General features: G+C 46.1%; 1 long non-coding RNA gene across 1 annotated transcript; it reads left to right on the forward strand.

Moving 5' to 3' along the window:
• The first annotated feature begins 760 nt into the window (after window positions 1-760).
• LOC140410388 (uncharacterized) lies at window positions 761-5,045 on the forward strand. The gene is made up of 3 exons (XR_011940643.1): window positions 761-1,103; window positions 1,182-1,294; window positions 4,990-5,045. It is a non-coding gene; the product is annotated as an uncharacterized lncRNA (long non-coding RNA).
• Window positions 5,046-19,954: the final 14,909 nt, after the last annotated feature.

A 19,954-nucleotide genomic window follows, 5' to 3' on the forward strand; every position in this document is an offset into this window, starting at 1 on the left:
TGCTGGAAACTGCAAACTGTCTGCACCAAGGCACGCTCATGCCTTGGTACGAAGGGTCTCTTATCTCAATTTGGTCTTGTGGTATGACTTATCACTCGATTTGGTGTAAGAGGAAACTCCCACCCTCCAGCTCCTCCTCTCATTCCAGTCCTTTCGCTGAATCAGTTTTTCATCCTTTTTCTCAGCTCTTTCTTGAGCCTTCCTATTTTGCACCTTTGGGTGTGCCACCTTTTCTTCCCAACTGCGATTAAATGTACTCCTGGCGGTTCTACCACTGGTCGGTCAACTTGTCGCCTACCCTTGTGACATATTTGGCAAACAGCCATTATTCTCCACAATTTTCAATATTTTATATCTGGTCAAGAGAAATTTTCAAAGCAAATCTTTTTTTTTCCGAAGACATTTTCCTTTAAAACGTTCCTACGGTTTTTCTCCAGAATTACAGCTTGTCTCCAGTTGTTGGGAGGCTCCAGGCCAACCCTGGAGGCTTGGCACTGCTAATTGACCAACTGGCGGAGGTGAGCGGGCGGGTCAGTGCTCGAGGGCCGGGCTCGAGCTGGGCGCTCAAACCTCAACCGCCGCCGCGCGTGGCTCTCAAGCGCGGGACGAAAGCGAGGCGCTAATTGGGGGAGCGCGGCGCTTGGGCCCTCCCCCGCCCCGCTCCAACGGCAGGAGCTCGAGAGGCCGGGAAGCGGCAGGAAAAAGACCTCCCTTTCCTCCTCGCGTGCTCTGCGCACGCGGATGGCTGCCGGGTGGAGCCCCCAGAGATCTGGGGAAGAGGGAGCGACGCCGCCGCCATCTTGTCCCCACAATTACCCGTGCCGAAGATCCGCGGTGTCAACGAAGACCCATCTGCAACCCGCGGCTTTGATTTTATTCCCACCACTTTAGGCAGGAAGTCAGGCTTTATGTTTTGAGGAGACTGGAGCTTTTCGGCGGCTTGTTGTTGAATTAATTCCGGGATAAGGAGACAGGGACTTGCATTTCTTCACATCAGGGAGCAAGCCAAGTGACCGCTGAGACTGAGATTTATTGGGCCAAGGGTAGGGTAGGGGGGAAGGTGCAAGTTCACGATTTTCGCGTTGTGGAGTCTCTCAAGAAAGGTGACTAACGTCCTTACTTTGCTCGTCATATCATTACAGCAATGGCGTGCAGTTATATTTTTCTTTTTTGTTTAACAGGATGCGGGCTTGCTAGCGTTTGTTGCCCACCCCTAATTGCCAGGCCATTTCAAAGGGCAGTTAGGAGTCAACCAGGTTGCTGTGGATATGAAGTCACATGTAGGTCAGACCAGGTAAGGATGACGGATTCCCTTTCCGGAAAGGGACCTTAGAGAACCAGATGTTTTTTTGAAAAAAAAATGAAAATGGTCTCCATTCTTGTGATTAACTTAACATGCCAGGGTTATTCATTGGATTTAAATTCCGCCAGCTGCCATGGTGGGTTTTGAACTTGTGTCCCCAGAGCATTAGCCTTTATTACAAGGCTATTTGAATGCAGAGTAAGGAAGTCTTGCTGCAGTTTAATAGAGCCTCGGTACGACCACACCTGGAATATTCTGTGCAGTTTTGGTCTCCTTCATCAGGAAATATATACTTGCCGTAGAGGGAGTGCCACAAAGGTTCACTAGACTAATCCCCGGGATGACAGCAATTCCCTATGGAGAGTGATTTTAGAAAACTGGGCCTCAGTTCTTTAGAATTTAGAAGAATGAGAGGTGACCTCTTTGAAAGATACAAAATTCTTACAGGGCTTAAGAGCACCCCCAAACCAGCCTCCTCCACCCTCAGGAACCCCCCCCCCCCCCCCCTGCTGCCGACTAGCCATCTCCTTTTCTAGGCCAGCCACGTGCCCGAGCCTCCCGCACCCTCCAGTCCCCCAGGCGGCGGACCCCCGCCCCGACTACCTCTCCTACTTCCAGCTCCCTTTTGGCCAATGCAGCAGCAACCCAGTTCCCCCCCTCTCCCCGCTTGATCCTCATCTAGCCATTTTGCTCCCCCATGACACACCCGTAAGTCATCTGACTCATGCTGACCCTGGCCTCTCAAGCCATTCCATCGACCCTCCAGTGTGACAATCCCCCCACCCCTTGGCAGCCAGTGTGCGCTCCTCTCCAGCACCGCCCGGCCCCGCCCCCATCCTTCCATAACGCGGGAAAAAGCCCGCGCTTTCCTGAGCCGGCCCCGCCCCGCCTCTGGCACAGCTCCTTTTTGCGGCCTTACCCCAACTCGCCATCCCCGGGCCTCCACCCCCCTCTTCCTCCATGGGGCCCTGCCCTTCCAACACCGACGCCCACACTCTCCCACAGCCCCTACATCAAATCCATTCACCCATCCCCACCCAGCACTCAAACAAAAAGAACATTCCCCAAACGCGGTAAACACAGTAAACATCCCCCCACGACAAACCGTCAATTTGAGTCCAACTTTTCAGTCTGTCTAAAGTTCCATGCCTCATCAGGCGTTTCCAAATAGTGGTGCCGATCTTGGAACGTGACCCACAATCGCGCTGGCTGCAGCATCCTGAACTTCACCTTCTTCCGATGGAGCACCGCCTTAGCCCGGTTGAAACCAGCCCTCTTCTTAGCCACCTCCGCACTCCAGTCCTGATAAATTCGGATCTCCGTGTTCTCCCACCTGCTGCTCCGCTCTTTTTTGGCTCATCTCAGGACACACTCTCTGTCCATAAAGTGGTGGAACCTCACCACTACAGCCCTTGGCGGGTCGTTGGCTTTGGGTCCCCTTGCCAGGACCCGATCAGCCCCATCCAGCTCGGGTAAGCTCCCGCGCCCATCAGCGAATTGAGCATCGTGCTCATATATGCCCCGGCATCGGGCCCCTCCACTCCTTCAGGGAGACCCAGAATCCGAAGATTCTTCCTCCTCGACCTATTCTCCAGGTCCTTGAATTTTTCCGCCCACCTCTTGTGCAGCGCCTCGTGTGCCTCCACCTTCACCGCCAGGCCCAAGATCTCGTCCGCGTTCTCCGAAGCTTTTTGCCACACCTCCCAGATCGCCGCCCCTTGGGCCTTCTGGGTCCCCACAAGCTTCTCAATCGCCGCCTTCATTGGCGCCAGCATTTCTGCCCTCAGCTCCTCAAAGCAGCGTTTAATAAACTCCTGCTGCTCCTGCAACCACTGCACCCACGCAGCTTGGTCTCCACCCGCCGCCATCTTGCTTTTCCTCCCTCGCACTTTTCGCTGCACCAGGATCACTTTTTTAACCACTCCACTCCTGGTCAAATCCATATAATGTCGGGGGGACCTTGCTGTCACCTTCCCACAGTTGAAGCCGTCGAACAATTGTCGTTGGGGCCCCTCTGAAGAGCCCAAAGGTCCGTTCCCGGCGGGAGCTGCCGAATGTGCGACCTACCGAGGCATAGCCACAACCGGAAGTCCCCTGAACCTGCAGGTTAACCTTAAGAGAATCTTGAACAAGGACTCCTAAGTCCCTTTGAGCTTCTGATTTCCTAAGCATTCCCCCATTTAGAAACTAGTTTCTTCCTACCAAAGTGCTAACCTCACACCTTTCCACAGTGTATTCCATCTGTCACATCTTTGCCCACTCTCCTGGCCTGTCCAAGTCCTTCTGCAGCCCCTCTTCTTCCTCAATACTACCTATCCTTCTGCATATCTTTGTATCATCTGCAAACTTAGCAACAGTCCCCTCAGTCCCTTTTTCCAGACCATTAATATATATTGTGAAATGTGATCCCAGCAAGGACCCTGAGGCCACCACTAGTCACCAGCTGCCATCCTGAAAAACACCCCTTTATCCCCACTGTCTGCCTTCTGCCAGTTAGCCAATCCTCTGTCCATGCCAGTATCGTACTCTTAACACCATGGGCTCTTAACTCATTTAACAGCTTCCTATGGACACAGAACTGGCTAGGTCATAGAGGCAGAGAGTAGCAATGGAAGGGTGCTTTACTGATTGGAGGGCTGTGACTAGTGGTGTTCCTCAGGGCTGGGACCTTTGCTGTTCATAGTATATATAAATGATTTGGGGAAAATGTAACTGGTCTGATGAGTAAGTTTGCGGACAACACAAAGGTTGGTGTAATTGCGGACAGCGATGAGGACTGTCAGAGGATACAGCAGGATTTAGATCATTTTGAGACTTGGGCGGAGAGATGGCAGATGGAGTTTAATCCGGATAAATGTGAGGGAATGCATTTTGGAAGGTCTAATACAGGTAGGAATATACAGTGAATGGTAGAACCCTCAAGAGTATTGACAGTCAAGGAGATCTAGGTGTACAGGTCCACAGGTCACTGAAAGGGGCTACACAGGTGGAGAAGGTAGGCAAGAAGGCAAACGGCATGCTTGCTTTCATTGGCCGGGGCATTGAGTATAAGAATTGACAAGTCATGTTGCAGCTGCATAGAACTTTAGTTAGGCCACACTTGGAGTACAGTGTTCAATCCTGGTCGCCACACTACCAGAGAGATGTGGAGGCTTTAGAGAGGGTGCAGAAGAGATTTACCAGGATGTTGTCTGGTATGGAGGGCATTAGCTATGATGAGAGGTTGAATAAACTCGGTTTGTTCTCACTGGAACGACAGAGGTTGAGGACAGTTCCTCAAGCAACCAACACGTACTACAGACATGGTCACTTGGAACCACAAAGGGGTTCACCAGCTCCCACATCATGCAGGAATAACACATCACTTGACCCTCCATCTCTAATTTATTTAATTTGTTTCCAATTTAAAAAAAAAAAAAATTTTTGTTGAACTTTTTTATATTTCTCCTTATTGCCGCAGCCGAAAGCAATTTATAACCTGTAATTTAAATGGATTTTCAAATTTAGCACAGCTTCCCTATTCGCCAATCAAATCACAGCCCTTCTATGATGTCACTTTCCAGATTATTTTCCCCAGTCGGAACTCTGTCTGTTTCAGTGAATGACTTGCCTTCCCCCAGGATGCACTCTGAGTTTCTCGCCTCACAATTCCTGAGGTAAATTTTTTATATCACTTACCTTCCCAGACTGCACTTTGAATTTCTCCTGCTCAGAGCTCCCGACGTGAAGACCTCAGAATCCATTAGGTAAGTTTTTTATAGTACTTACCTTCCCAGTGTGCACTCTGAATTTCTCCTGCTCACAGTTCCAGAAGTAAAGCCCTCCCTCCATGCTCCTTTCATGAGCAATGCCCACTCAGGCCCTGACCCTTGGCAGAGCTATCCGGACACCTTGGCACTGCCACCATGGCAGGTGCCTGCATTCAAGGGGGAGAGCCAAGGTGCCATTGCCCTGACTCTGACCAGCCAGGGGCCTACGATAGCCAGGGAGATGCCCCGGGTGCCGTACCGTCTGCTCCACATTTGTGTGGACTAGTTCTGAATGACACCTCGTTGGGGACTCCCTGGGAGGCTGGAGGATTCCTGGAGCCTGATAGATCCCGGGTCAGCACACCTAAGCGGGTTTTAAAATGTATGCGAGGCTTGGTCCCCCCCATTGTGGATGGGATCCGGATCACGATGCATTGCGAAGTCTGGGTAGATCTCACGAGGCATACTGGCAGCTGGGAAACCGGAGGGAGGCCTATCCCGGCATCTACCAGCTGCGCACGCCCTCGTTGGGGAACCATGTGGCCGATAGATCAAGCCTATAAAAAATAGAAATATGAGTTGGCAATTCGGCCCTTCGAGCCTGCTCCATCATTCAAAAAAACCATGGCTAATCGTTGATCTCCGCCATGGGTGGAATCCTACCATATTTTTTCAGAGTGCCAGACTGACTGAAAACTAGCGCGTGGCTCACCAGCTGCATAGACCGGTTTTCATTCCAGATTCTGAGCCTCACTGAAGAAGAAAATTGGTGAGCAGGATTTTCAGTGTCAGTCCGGCCTGATAGAACCCGCCAGCTCGGCTCCACAGGACCCAGGGAGCCATCATTAAAGGGTGCTCTGATCAGAACTGAACATCAACACCTGCACCTTGGAAGTATCGCTGACATTTCCCCCCTCCTCCTGCCCACCACTACCCACACCCACAACCACTATCATCCCCCACTCCATGCCTGCAAGTGCCCCTCTCAAATACCCCTGTGCCGGGTGGACCCTCTGGGGAGCCACAAGTTGTGGAGTGGGAGGGGGGGGGTTCCTGGTGTGTATGGTGGGGGAGAGGGGGGCAGTGAGAGGGGGGGCGCTGAGGATACTTTCACGGTGGGGGGGGGGGAGCGATTGGTAAGAGAGAGCCCGATGACTGTTTGCTGGGGGCGGGGGCGAGGGGGGGGGGTGTTGGGGGGAGAGAGAGCCTCGTGTTTGTGGGGAAAGATCCTGATGATTGGGAGATACTTCTACCTTGGTGGGAGGCGGGGGGGGGGCTTGATGTGCAGTTCTGATCTTGGCGCCCTTTGAAGATGGCGCCCTGATCTCTGTGGAGCCATAGTGGTGAGGTAAGGGATGGTATTGAAACCCAAAATTAAAGATGCATGCAAAAAGGGTGCTGTGGTAATCATATAGATTGGGCAAACCAAATTAGCAATAATACTGTGCTGGGTGAATTTCTGGATTGCGTAAGAGGTGTTTTTTCAGACCAGTACGTCAAAGAACCAATTAGGAAACAGGCCATCCTAGATTTAGTATTGTGCAACGAGAAGAGATTAATTAATAGTTTTGTTGTGTGGGGTCCTTTCGGGAACAGTGACCTTAACATGACAAAATTCTTAAATAGGATGGAAGGTTCGTGATCCGAAGCTAGGATTCTAAATCTAAACAAACTACTAAGTATCGGTGTGAATTGGCTAAAATAGATAAATTTGTGAACTTTATTAAAAGCATGATGGTGGATAGACACTGGCTAATATTTAAGGAACAAATGTAGGCATTGCAACAATTACACATTCCTTTCTGGCACAAAATACAGTTCATAGAACATAGAACGATACAGCGCAGTACAGGCCCTTCGGCCCACGATGTTGCACCGAAACAAAAGCCATCTAACCTACACTATGCCATTATCATCCATATGTTTATCCAATAAACTTTTAAATGCCCTCAATGTTGGCGAGTTCACTACTGTTGCAGGTAGGGCATTCCACGGCCTCACTACTCTTTGCGTAAAGAAACTACCTCTGACCTCTGTCCTATATCTATTACCCCTCAGTTTAAAGCTATGTCCCCTCGTGCCAGCCATTTCCATCTGCGGGAGAAGGCTCTCACTGTCCACCCTATCTAACCCCCTGATCATTTTGTATGCCTCTATTAAGTGTCCTCTTAACCTTCTTCTCTCCAACGAAAACAACCTCACGTCCATCAGCCCTTCCTCATAAGATTTTCCCTCCATACCAGGCAACATCCTGGTAAATCTCCTCTGCACCCGCTCCAAAGCCTCCACGTCCTTCCTATAATGCGGTGACCAGAACTGTACGCAATACTCCAAATGCGGCCGTACCAGAGTTCTGTACAGCTGCAACATGACCTCCTGACTCCGGAACTCAATCCCTCTACCAATAAAGGCCAACACTCCATAGGCCTTCTTCACAACCCTATCAACCTGGGTGGCAACTTTCAGGGATCTATGTACATGGACACCTAGATCCCTCTGCTCATCCACACTTCCAAGAACTTTACCATTAGCCAAATATTCCGCATTCCTGTTATTCCTTCCAAAGTGAATCACCTCACACTTCTCTACATTAAACTCCATTTGCCACCTCTCAGCCCAGCTCTGCAGCTTGTCTATATCCCTCTGTAACCTGCTACATCCTTCCACACTGTCGACAACACCACCGACTTTAGTATCGTCTGCAAATTTACTCACCCACCCTTCTGCTCCCTCCTCTAGGTCATTGATAAAAATGACAAACAGCAACGGCCCCAGAACAGATCCTTGTGGTACGCCACTTGTAACTGAACTCCATTCTGAACATTTCCCATCAACCACCACCCTCTGTCTTCTTTCAGCTAGCCAATTTCTGATCCACATCACTAAATCTCCCTCAATCCCCAGCCTCCGTATTTTCTGCAATAGCCTACCGTGGGGAACCTTATCAAACGCTTTACTGAAATCCATATACACCACATCAACTGCTCTACCCTCGTCTACCTGTTCAGTCACCTATTCAAAGAACTCGATAAGGTTTGTGAGGCATGACCTACCCTTCACAAAGCCATGCTGACTATCCCTGATCATATTATTCCTATCGAGATGATTGTAAATCTTGTCTCTTATAATCCCCTCCAAGACTTTACCCACTACAGACGTGAGGCTCACCGGTCTATAGTTGCCGGGGTTGTCTCTGCTCCCCTTTTTGAACAAAGGGACCACATTTGCTATCCTCCAGTCCTCTGGCACTATTCCTGTAGCCAATGATGACATAAAAATCAAAGCCAAAGGTCCAGCAATCTCTTCCCTGGCTTCCCAGAGAATCCTAGGATAAATCCCATCAGGCCCCGGGACCTTATCTATTTTCAGCCTGTCCAGAATTGCCAACACCTCTTCCCTACGTACCTCAATGCCATCTATTTTAATAGCCTGGGTCTCAGCATTCTCCTCCACAACATTATCTTTTTCCAGAGTGAATACTGACGAAAAATATTCATTTAGTATCTCTCCTATCTCTTCAGACTCCACGCACAACTTCCCATCCCTGTCCTTGACTGGTCCTACTCTTTCCCTAGTCATTCGCTTATTCCTGACATACCTATAGAAAGCTTTTGGGTTTTCCTTGATCCTACCTGCCAAATACTTCTCATGTCCCCTCCTTGCTCGTCTTAGCTCTCTCTTTAGATCCTTCCTCGCTACCTTGTAACTATCCATCGCCCCAACTGAAACTTCACACCTCATCTTCACATAGGCCTCCTTCTTCCTCTTAACAAGAGATTCCACTTCTTTGGTAAACCACGGTTCCCTCGCTCTACGCCTTCCTCCCTGTCTGACCGGTACATACTTATCAAGAACACACAGTAGCTGATCCTTGAACAAGCTCCACTTATCCAGTGTGCCCAACACTTGCAGCCTACTTCTCTACCTTATCCCCCCCAAGTCACGTCTAATGGCATCATAATCGCCCTTCCCCCAGCTATAACTCTTGCCCAGCGGTGTATACTTATCCCTTTCCATCATTAGCGTAAACGTCACCGAATTGTGGTCACTGTCCCCAAAGTGCTCTCCTACTTCCAAATCCAACACCTGGTCTGGTTCATTACCCAAAACCAAATCCAATGTGGCCTCGCCTCTTGTTGGCCTGTCAACATATTGTGTCAGGAAACCCTCCTGCACACACTGTACAAAAAACGACCCATCTAATGTACTCGAACTATATCTTTTCCAGTCAATATTTGGAAAGTTAAAGTCTCCCATAATAACTACCCTGTTACTTTCGCTCTTATCCAGGATCATCCTCGCCATCCTTTCCTCTACATCCCTCGAACTATTTGGAGGCCTATAGAAAACTCCCAACAGGGTGACCTCTCCTTTCCTGTTTCTAACCTCAGCCCATACTACCTCGGAAAATGAGTCCCCATCTAGCATCCTCTAGTAAACCTAAATTAAACAAGTACTTTACAGTTTTTGAATACTTTCTAACTTCCAGTAAGCTGTTGCACATTATTATATCAATTAAAAGTACTACTGCCATTTACATAGTCACACACAAAAAAACATGAAAAAATAAACTGGATACAGTATCAGGACATGAGAAAATGGAAGTGAATTAGGTGTTGAAAATGTGGTGCGGCTATCAAGAAAAGCTGACAACCTCATGCCAAAAGATTAGGGTTCTTGACATGCAATGGTGTAAAACGGTTGATTGTGATATTCCTGGTTTAAATACAGAGTTCCTTCCTTCATGATCCTCATAGCTTCCAGAGAGTGCAAGGCCATCTTTATGCTAATATTTGGTTTCTTATTCCGTTTGTTGAGAAGAGGATTTTATCTGTTTAATGGCTTATGTTTGAATTTAGTTAATGTTCATTTTAATGATTTGGTTTGAAATATTTCAGAGCCAATTTAAACAGTCTTTAGAAAGTAAATGCGCCAATTTTCTGCCCTCCTGTCTAAAGGGTGTCATGCTACTGTTCAATGGTCCAGTACCTTTCCAAGTAGCAATTTTGTACAATCCTATACAGTGTCAGCAGGCCAATTGATTCATCAAGCCAAATCCTGCTAAAATTGCTCTTCCAACATAGGTCATCAAAAGACTTCATCAGATGAACTCTGATATTTATTTCCCTTCCCTAACTTAAGAATGATGCTGGCGACAGTGTAACCACCCTTCAACGATATCCCTGGACATAATAAAATTACTCAGTATAGACCAAAGGTTAAAATGAACAAACTTATGACAAAAGATTTGTTTTCTTCCAGACTTAATATTTGGATTCATTCCAGACCATTTCCTTGACAGTGCTATTGTTGCAAATGAACAGATTGATGAAAGTACTGAAATAAAGGATATTGAAATGTTGGGTGGGGATATGTTGTACAAAAGTGTACTGTTAACGAATGGTGGGCATCTCACATGGAGAAATCCTCATTAGATTTAAAGAAGCTAAGATATGACAATGAATGGAGCAGCTCTGTGATATATTCCTCATGCAACAACTACAGAAGTATGCATTATTTTTCAATCAAAAAGTGACAATTGCCAATATTTCAAGTTTGTTCCTCCTCTGGGCTGACTGTCAAGAGTAATGTTGAGAATTTACTTGGGATTTTGATAGATCCCTCAGCTCCAGTTCCCATCCCTCAGATAAACTGCTTTAAAGTTGAAATGTTGAAAGCGCAGATGGGAACTCTTGATCTAGTTAATGTTTGTTGGACGTCATGTCCCAATGAGAGAGATTACACTCCTTTTCTTTCCAACCCATGTAAATGCTTTTCTCATATAAATTGCTCTCCATGGTGAGTCAAAATACCAGAGCACTAAATTTAAGAAACAGGAAATTAGGATGCTGAAGGTAGTCAGTGGGACTATCCAAAAAAGGGATGATAAGTTGTGGAAACTATTTCAGGGGAGGGTAATTGAGATGGAAATTATCAATGGGTTAAAATAAATAATGGAATTTTCCCGTAATTTGTCAATCAGGCTCCGGCTGAAACCGACATGTATCTTTCCAGATGCAATGCCGAGTGTTCAGGCTAAGTCTTGAGCCACTCTGACAAAAAAAAATAATTGGCCGGGGAGTTGGGGGGTGGTATGGTAGTTGTTAACACTCTCAGTCTGATGGGGCAGGGCCTGATAGGGCTGGCAAGGCCAGTTCTACAGAAACCAAGACACCATCTTTAAAGAGCACCCCAATCAGTAGCCGCTGCCCGCACGACAAAGAAGTCAGGGGACCTTGCCCCCCCCCCCCCCCTTCACGGCCAAGAGCCACAGTGTCACTGGCACTCCCTAGTCATTACCCGCTTCTTCCCCCCATTGTTTCTTCAAGTTGCTCCCACCCTTAATGGCCACTCCCCTCATCACTGTCAAGCCCCCCCCTTCAAATGCTTTGGTATGCCTCCCTCCACCCACCACCACACATAACTGGAACATCCCTCCCTGAAATTCCCATGGGGCTCATCCCTGGTACAGTGCCAACCTGCAGTGCCAACCTGTGCTGGGGGAATTGCCAGGGCACTGCCAGGGCATATCCCTCTCCCCCCGGAGGTTATACATACCTTTGCGCCCCCGAGGGGATCCCCTCAACACCTTTATTTTTCAGAACCTGCTGTAAACATCGTCAACATGTCATCACAATGCCGACGTTTATCTATCAAGTGACAGGAGATCATGTAGCAGTGCGGGTGCTCAGCAAGTATATTAAAAAGTATAAAAATGAGGTTCCCACCCTTCCTGGGCGTGAAGCACGTTATGCCACCAGCGAGGGGCGTTGAAAGTCAGAAAGCGCGATCTTACCAGCAAGAAACACATTTTCCGTGGGATTTTCTGTCTACGTCGCCGTTGTTGCCGATGGCTGAAGCAGGCTCAAAACCACCCTCCTAGGATGCACAATATTTTGGAAAAAGAGACAGATGTTAAAGGAGGACACATGGACATTAGTGACAAAGGATCTGGCCTCTGAAGATCATGCAGCTGGTCAGTATGGGTGGAAATTCGCAATCGCAAGAGTTATAAAACACTTGTGGAGTCAGCCCCCGAACAGCAGTCCTACTGTTGGGCATAGCATTAAACAAGAAATTATAGGAGCCTGTAACAAAGGAAATGTAATCATTGTGAGGGACTCTTCTTGTAGACTGGGGCAATCAACTTCACAGGAATGGTATCAAAGATGAGTTTGTAGAATGTTTTCATGACAGTGTCTTGGAGCAGAATGTCCTCGAACTGACTCGGGATAAAGTTATCTTAGATCTTGTATTGTGTAATGAAGCAGGGTTAGTTAGCAATGCCATAATAAAAGATCCAGTGGGAAATAGTGACCATGTTACCATTCAATTCCAAGTAATGTTTAGAAGTGGCATATTCCAATCGCAAACAAAAATCTTAAACTTAAACAAAGTGTATATCGGATGGTATTCTGCACCAATACATTGAGGAACCAACTGGAGAGCAGGCCAGCGTAGACTGGGTACCGTGTAATGAGAACGTAATCATTGGCAATCTAGTTGCTTAAGACCCCTTGGGGATGAGCGACCATAATATGATACATTTTTCATCAAGATGGAGAATGGAGTAGTTGATCTGAGACTAGGGTCATGAATCTTAATAAAGCAAACTACAATGGTATGAGACACAAGTTAGCTATGATAGATGGGGAAACATTACTTAAAGGGATGATGGTGGATAGGCAATGAAGAGAAATCAAGGTGTGCATGGGCAAACAACAACAGTTGTTTATTCCTGTCAAGCACAAAGCTAAAACAGGAAAGGTAGTCAATCCATGGATTACTTGGGAAATTAGAGATAGTATTCAATCCAAGGAAGAAGCTTACAAATTGGCCAAGAAAACAATAGGTCTGAGGATTGGGAGCAGTTTCGAATTCAGTGAAAAAGACCAAGGGTTTGATTAAGAAGGGAAAAATAGAGTACGAGAGTAAGCTTGCAGGCAACATAAAAACTGACTAAAAGTTTTTGAAGTTACAGTCAGAAGCAAGGGAATGTATAATCGGGGACAGAGAAATGGCTGAGCATCTAAACACATACTTTGATTCTGTCTTCACAAATGAGGACACAAATCAGATACCAGAAATGTTGCGGAACACAGGGTTTAGTGAGAGGGAGTGATGGATCTCTGTGTCTATTCGGAACCCTGGGTATGTGTTATCCCTTCTTAGTTCCCAAATAACAGAGATTCCAGACTGCACTTCTTAGCAAAGTTATTTGAAACTTTATTCGTCAGCTTTAGTGTCTGCTGATAAAGTCAATTTCAATACAAAATTTAGGAAGTTCCGACTACCCCTGCAGCAAGCTAGTCAGATCGATTGTCTTTCGCAAGTACAGATAGTTGAATTGAATTTAAAATACAATTATAGTTTGTGGTAATTTCTTCAAATCAAGATGCACATTACAAAACGAAACAAAAGTCTGGGAAGCAAACGAAACAAAACTTGGGCAGCACGGTAGCACAAGTGATTAGCACTGTGTCTTCACAACGCCAGGGTCCCAGGTTCGATTCCCTGCTGGGTCACTGTCTGTGCGGAGTCTGCACGTTCTCCCCGTGTCTCCGTGGGTTTCCTCTGGGTGCTCCAGTTTCCTTCCACAGTCCAAAGACGTGCAGGTTAGGTGGATTGGCCATGATAAATTGCCCTTAGTGACCAAAAAGGGTTAGGAGGGGTTATTGGGTTACAGGGATAGGGTGGAAGTGAGGGCTTAAGTGGGTCGGTGCAGACTCGATGGGCCGAATGGCCTCTTTCTGCACTGTATGTTCTATGTTCTAAAAAATGGTGATTTGCAAAGCAAGCACAAGAATAGGTTTCAGAGATGAGGTAAGAATTGATTCCGGAATAGAAAGGTGTTTTCTCATCACGACAATTGATCTTTTAAGGAGCTTAAAGTTTCACCCTCTTTACAGCCATGATTGGCTTTAACTAATTTATAATTCACTCAATTCGACCAAAGTGTCTGTCTGCAATATATACCCAACATTTGGGGATGTACAAATTTTCAACATATACCCGAGACATATGAAGAAACGTATTGTCATTTAACTCCTTGGCAAGGGCTGTTAGGCCAAACATGCAACTGAAAATCAATGTTGTCATTGTTGCCTGGTATGGAGGGCATTAGCTATGATGCCGGTTTGTTCTCGACCTACTGTTGGGCTCGGTTTGTTCTCACTGGAACGAAGGAGGTTGAGGGGAGACCTGATAGAGGTCTACAAAATTATGAGGGGCATAGACAGAGTGGATAGTCAGAGGCTTTTCCCCAGGGTAGAGGGGTCAATTACTAGGGGGCATAGGTTTAAGGTGAGAGGGGCAAGGTTTAGAGTAGATGTACGAGGCAAGTTTTTTATGCAGAGGGTAGTGTGTGCCTGGAACTCGCTACCGGAGGAGGTGGTGGAAGCAGGGACGATAGTGACATTTAAGGGGCATCTTGACAAATACATGAATAGGATGGGAATAGAAGGATACGGACCCAGGAAGTGTAGAAGATTGTAGTTTAGTCGGGCAGCATGGTCGGCACGGGCTTGGAGGGCCGAAGGGCCTGCTCCTGTGCTGTACATTTCTTTGTTCTTTGTTTGTGGCAAACATTGTTACAGATTCTGATTCTGGTACGCACGCTTCACATGTGATGCGTGAATCCAGGTTTTCTGGTAGGGGCCTTCCCAATTAGCCCCCAGTGGTTCTTTCTGCTGAATTTCCTTCAGATAGACGGCCTCGCCGGGCACCAAATCGTGACCCCCCTTAGGAGGATCTTTCCAGGTTGCCAAAACCTGTTGAGAAGCAGAACTGACAGCACTAGTTAATTTTTTGACAAGAACTAAGTAAAGCATCACTCATCAGATGACAGTCTGCCTTTCTTAAGTCAATAGTTCCTGGCAGGGACATGGGTTTGCCAGTGATGACCTCAAATGGGCTTAGGCCTGTGGCTCTCTTTGGGGTTGCTCGGACATTGACTGTATGGGTGGCTGTAGTCCTCCTGGCTTGAGCAGCTTCTGTTACTTCCACACAGTCATGTTCTTCTTCTGCCCCCTTTTGCTCCTTGGGAAGCAGGAGCAAAGATGATGGTTTTACGTTGCTTGCACGGTGGAAGTAAAGATTAGGTGTTTCCAAAACTGCTGATGTTGGTTCAATGTTTAATAGGTCAGAGGCATTTTTGTCCTTTCGCCAAATTGTGTGGTTCTTCAATTGGCTATTTTTGAGATGTCTGATGAATCATGTGACTTTTCCATTCTCAAAATTAAGAGAAGAATCTAATTGGGCTAGTATATCCATGCCCAGAAGGGCATGTGTTACTGGACCAATCCAGATGGAGGCTATCAGTTGATGTGTGCCAAATTCAAGCAACATGGGTTCTGTTTGTTGAAGGGTTAATGGATCACCTCCCACTGCATAAGCTTCGACCATCTGCCTTTTAAAGGGAAACAAGTGAACACATTTTTGGGGAAGACAGGTTAATTCCGTTCCAGTATCAAAAAGAAAATCTATTTGTCGGCCTCCCACTCAATGATAAATACAGTCCATCTTTTTTGTTCTCAAGTAAAGCGTGTAACACCTACGTGAATTGTCTCACTGAGAGTGGGGTCCGTTAGTTTTTTGTTGCATTGAGCAGTGCCCTCTTGTGTCATGGGGTTAGTCTGGTGATACTGTCGACAAAACCGTCATTGTCATCGAGGACGTCTCTACCTGGTGTAAGTGGACGGGGCTTATGCTGGTCTCTGTAGGGTTCCTGGTGATACGTGTCTCGGGGCGCATCCCTGTAGTATGAGTCACAGGGCGGGTCTCAGTCGTATGAGTCCAGATTGTAATCATGTCCTTTGTCCCCCTGTATTCTGAAACGGCATGATTTTGACCAATGGCCGTCTTTACCACATAAATGACATTTTCCCATTTTCCTGTAATCCTTTATCGGAGCAAGAACAGGTGCCGGGGTTGACGTTACCGGAGGAGGAGGAGTAGTAGTAATTTCTGCTGGGGTTGCTGCACTACTTGCAGCGGCTGTTGCTTTGGGCTGAGGCTGAGGGCTAGGACGGAGAGCTTGGACTTTAACTTCCAAGCTACAGTCCAGTTGATTGCATCGTTCAATGAAGGTCCTGAAGGTAGTACCCTCTAGCTCCCATTCAGGAAAAACCATGTTTAATGCATTAGACACTTCAGGTCTCAAACCAGCAACAAAAGCAGTTTTGAGCGTTTCTAGGTTTCTTGTATCCCAAATCCTCTCTGCTTCCTGGAGTTCCATTACGGAAACCTCATTCCAAATTGTTCGAAAAATTTCCTCATAATCCTCCAAATTACCCCAGTCAGTTACAGGTGTGTTGAATCTTAATAGCCACTCTTTAATTGCCTGCCATTCTGCTTCCAGCTCTTTTAAATCATCACATATGGCTGCCCGAACTTCTTTTGAGCGTATTTGACTATCGCAGGCATTAACCACCACAGACAGAAACTGTACACCATCTAATGGATGGAGACCGTAAATATTCTGAATGCGCTTTAGCTGATCCCAGGTGGCTAACCCCCCCTTTTTAGGATGCGGGAGTTCTTTGGACCATCGATCAACTTTATCGGGGTCTGACGGATATGTTCGCTCAGTAGGGTTTCTAATTGTTCAAGCTCGGGTCTTAATTTCTGCAATCACTCACAGACTGCCTGGACTTGATTTTTGGCAGTTTTAAGTTCATGGTCGTGGTTTGTGTTGCCGATTGTCTTCTGTCGCCTACGGAGCTGTCCCATTACCACAAGAAACCATATGACACGCTGAAGGACCATTCGGGTAATATTTCCCCAAACTCTTTTTATATTTTCAAGGGACCATCGGCCCTTGGGAATGGTCTATTTTAATTCAATTTCCGTATTTGCGTCGTACAAATTAACCTGCCCATTAATTGGAGATTTAAGATCTCTGAACATATCATCAGTAGACACTTCTGGGGGACCTGCTCCACCCTTGGAAGCAGTGGGGTCATCTGTAGGAGTAGTACTCCTTTTGTCGACTATGCCAATTGATGGATCTCTGTGTCTATTCGGAACCCTGGATATGCGTTATTCCTTCTTAGTTCCGAAATAACAGAGATTCCAGACTGCACTTCTTAGTAAAGTTATTTGAAACTTTATTCGTCAGCTTTAGTGTCTACTGATAAGTCAATTTTCAATACAAAATATAGGAAGTTCTGACTAGCCCTGCAGCAAGCTAGTCAGATCGATTGTCTTTCGCAAATACAGATAGTTGAATTGAATTTAAAATACAATTATAGTTCGTGGTAGTTTCTTCAAATCAAGATGCACAGAACAAAACAAAAGAAAAAATGGTGATTTGCAAAGCAAGCAAGATAATAGGTTTCAGTGATTATGTAAGAATGACTCCGGAATAGAAAAGTGTTTTCTCATCCCGTCAACTGATCTTTTAAGGAGCTTAAAGTTTTGCCCACTTTACAGCTGTGATTGGCTTTAACTAATTTATAACTCACTCAATTCGACCAGTGTCTGTCTGTCAAGTTTAAAGATTTTGTGTGATTTTGTATTTTTCCGTAACCTGGCTTGCCAATTACGCCGCTAACATTAATTAAATTAACACAGTTTTCAAAAAGTCATTATGACTGACTGTTACCATGGAAACAGATCTTGTCCATGTCTGGGAAGGCATGTGAGTCTCATTTCACTGGCCTTGAATTGTAGCAACTTGCTAAATGCGCAAATGGAGTGTCCTATCTGATCAGTTCCCAGCTAATCAATTTTCTTCTCACTCTCATGGTTCATATATTGATTTGGTTAATTACTCTTAAGGATTTTTCCAACCAAGATTGCTTCATTAAACCTTTCATCTATCTTATCTATAGCTAACCAGAAAATCTGATTTCTATCAGGGAGGAACTGAAGGAGATCAATATTAGTAGAGAAACAGTGTTGCTGAAATTGATGGGATTGAGGCTGATAAATTCCAGGGGCCTGATAATCTACATCCCAGAGTACGTAAGGAAATGGCTCAAAAAATAGTGGATGCATTGGTGGTCATCTTCAAAGATTCTATCGATTTTGGAACAGTTCCTGCAGATTGCAGGGTAGCTAATGTAACTCCACTATTTAAAAAGGGAGGTGGAGAGAAAACAGGGAATTATAGACCAGTTGATGTAGGTCGTGGGAAAAATTTTATAATCCATTATCAAAGATTTTATAGTAAGAAGTCTTATAACACTAGGTTAAAGTCCAACAGGTTTGTTTGTAATCACTAGCTTATGGAGCGCAGCTCCTTCATCAGATGACTGGATTTTATAAAGATTTTATTGCAGAGCACTTCAAAATAGTGGCAATATTTGACAGAATCAGCATAGATTTATGAAGGGAAATCATACTTGACAAATCTATGTGATTGCTTTGAGGATGTAACCAGTAGAGTTGATGAGAGGGAGCCAGTGAATGTGGTACATTTGGACTTTCAGAAGGCTTTTGACAAAGTCATAAGATATTACTATATGAAATTAAAATGCGTAGGATAGGGGGTAGTGTATTGAGATGGATAGAAAACAAAGGAGGAATTTCTTTTAATAATCTTTATTGTCACAAGTAGGCGTACATTAACACTGCAATAAAGTTACTGTGGGGGCAGCATGGTAGCATAGTGGTTAGCACAGTTGCTTCACAGCTCCAGGGTCCCAGGTTCGATTCCTGTCTGGGTCACTGTCTGTGCGGAGTCTGCACGTTCTTCCCTTATCTGCGTGGGTTTCCTCCGGGTGCTCCGGTTTCCTCCCACAGTCCAAAGATGTGCGGACCATGCTAAATTGCCCTTAGTGTCCAAAAAATGTTAAGTGGGGGTTACTGGGTTACGGGGATAGGGTAGATACGTGGGCATCAGTAGGGTGCTCTTTGTAAGGGCCGGTGCAGACTCGATGGGCCGAATGGCCTCCTCCTGCACTGTAAATTCTATGATTCTATAAAAAGCCCCTAGTCGCCACATTCCGGCACCTGTTCGGGTACACAGAGGGAGAATTCAGAATTTCCAATTCACCTAATAGTATGTCTTACGGGACTTGTGGGAGGAAACCAGAGCACCCGGAGGAAATCCACGCAGACATGGGGAGAATGTGCAGACTCCTCACAGACAGTGACTCAAGCCGGGAATAAAACCTGGGACCCTGGCACTGTGAAGCAACAGTGCAAACCTAAATTGGTAGACTGTGGATAGTGGGGTACTGCAGGGATTTGGTGCTAGTACCCCAGCTATTCACTATATATATATATATGATTTAGATGAGGGAACAAAATATAATATCTCCAAGTTTTGCAGATGACACCAAGTTGTGTGGGACGGTGAGCTGTGAGGAGGATGCAGAGACCCCATCAGTGTGATTTTGACACGTTAAGTGAGTGGGCAAATGAATGGCAGTTTCGGTATGATTTGGAGAAATGCGAGGTTATTCACTTTGGTAATAAAAGCGAGAAGGCACACTATTATCTGAATGGCCATAAGTTAGGAAAGGGGAATGCGCAACAAGACCTAGATGTCCTCATACATCAGTCACTGAAGAAAAGCATGCAGGTACAGCAGGTGCGAAAGAAGGAAAATGGTATGTTGGCATTCGTGGCGAGAGGATTGGAGTACAGGAGCAGGGATGTCTAGCTACAATTATACAGGGCCTTTGTAAGGCCACACCTAGAATATTGTATGCAGTTCTGGTCTTATCTGAGTAAAGATGTTCTTGTTCTAGAGAGAGTGCAGCGGAGGTTTACCAGACCGATTCCTGGGGTGGCAGGACTGACGTATGAGGAGAGATTGAATAGGTTAGGATTGTATTCGTTGAAGTTGATTTAGATGAGGTGATCTCATAGAAAACTAAAATTCTAACAGGATTAGACAGGATAGATGCAGGAATCAGATTCCCGATAGTGGGTGTGTCCAGATACAGGGTCG

The sequence above is a fragment of the Scyliorhinus torazame genome, chromosome 1, assembly GCF_047496885.1.
Source record: "Scyliorhinus torazame isolate Kashiwa2021f chromosome 1, sScyTor2.1, whole genome shotgun sequence".
NCBI classification, from domain to species: domain Eukaryota; kingdom Metazoa; phylum Chordata; class Chondrichthyes; order Carcharhiniformes; family Scyliorhinidae; genus Scyliorhinus; species Scyliorhinus torazame.